The sequence below is a fragment of the Octopus sinensis genome, linkage group LG11 (assembly GCF_006345805.1).
Source record: "Octopus sinensis linkage group LG11, ASM634580v1, whole genome shotgun sequence".
In the NCBI taxonomy this organism is placed as follows: domain Eukaryota; kingdom Metazoa; phylum Mollusca; class Cephalopoda; order Octopoda; family Octopodidae; genus Octopus; species Octopus sinensis.
Window position 1 is genome coordinate 73,568,094 of NC_043007.1, and position 1,360 is coordinate 73,569,453.

Here is a 1,360-nt window from a genome sequence, read left to right on the forward strand (position 1 = left end):
TCTTGTATACGGACTACTCCATAACATGTGTCTGAAAAGTGAAAACTCTTATGCACAATAAGAAACTATCCTTCAGAAAGGTTAATGACACTCTATTTTGATTTTAAAGAATCTTTTTTTATATCTTCTATCTTTTACTTGTTTCAGACATTCAACTTCAGCCATGCTGGGGTACTACCTTGAAGAATTTTAATTGAATACATCAATGCCAGCACTTATTATTTTTCAAGCCAAGTACTTAGTCTATCAGTCTCTTTTGTTGAACAGTTAAGTTATGGAGACAGAAACACATGAACACCAGCTGTGAAGCAGCAGTGGAGGCGGGGAGCAGAGAATGACAGACACACACATATATGATGGTCTTTCAGTTTCCATCTAACAAATCCACTCATTACAAGGCTGTGGTCAGCTCTAGGCTAAAGCAGAAGACACTTGCCCAAGGTGCCATACAGTGGGACTGCAACCAGAACTATTGAGTTAGGAAGCAAACTTCTTATCACACAGCCATGCCTGCACCAATATAATTAATGGGTTTTAATTAAAGAAAATCTTTCTTCAAATATTGTGACTGTATCGAGAATTCGTGACAAAAACTCTATATATATATATATATATGGTTGGTAAGATGTTGAAGGACAAATAGGTGATAGGTACATATAATGAGAGCTTAAGCCAAAACAAATACCAAAACATTGGCACTGAGTGCAGGATCTACCAAAAATAAAATTTGGCTATATGCTGAAGTATAATAAAATAAATGCATGAACAGGTTGTCTCAAGGTATCAAATCAATTTATAACATATTGAAGAGAGAAGTATAAATATATGTTAAAATATAGCAGGAAACTAGGAAGAGCCCTAAAAGTAAAATGTCATAATGATTCAAATAACAAGTACATTCTAGGGTGAGGAAAAAAAAACGTCCTTGATGTTGATTTGACCAAGATAGGTAAGTAAGATCAATACTGTCACAGGTGAAAACCCTTCACAGGTGGTTTTCACAGGTGAAAACCCTTCAATTGATGAAAATGAAGTCTGTAGGTAGTATTTTACAGCTGTTTCTAGAATAGGTTCATATTTGGTGCAGTTATGTTATGCAACTTATTCGTTCATCAGAAGAAGAATGCCTATAGCTGCAGGAAAAATAGAATGTCAGAATAGAGAGAGTTTTAATGTTCTCACTCACTTCTGCTGTGCTTGGAAGGAAGGTGTGTAGCATGTGATTGTTGCATTGACCATGACAGTAAGTTGAGCAGAGAATCTGCATCAAATTTTGCAAAGAGCTTGGCAATACCTGCTCAGAGGACTATGCAAAGTTTTCAAAATTTGTTTTCATCATTCTCGACACAATCAAGATCTT

The 1,360-nt window shown here is 35.6% G+C and overlaps 1 long non-coding RNA gene across 1 annotated transcript in view; it reads right to left on the bottom strand.

Moving 5' to 3' along the window:
• Positions 1–392, bottom strand: part of LOC118765485 — a 29,409-nt gene extending 29,017 nt beyond the window's left edge. Inside the window, exon 1 of the long non-coding RNA XR_005001351.1 lies at positions 1–392. This exon is cut by the window's left edge and continues 1,002 nt beyond it. This is a non-coding gene — a long non-coding RNA (uncharacterized LOC118765485).
• Between the last annotated feature and the right edge of the window lie 968 nt (positions 393–1,360).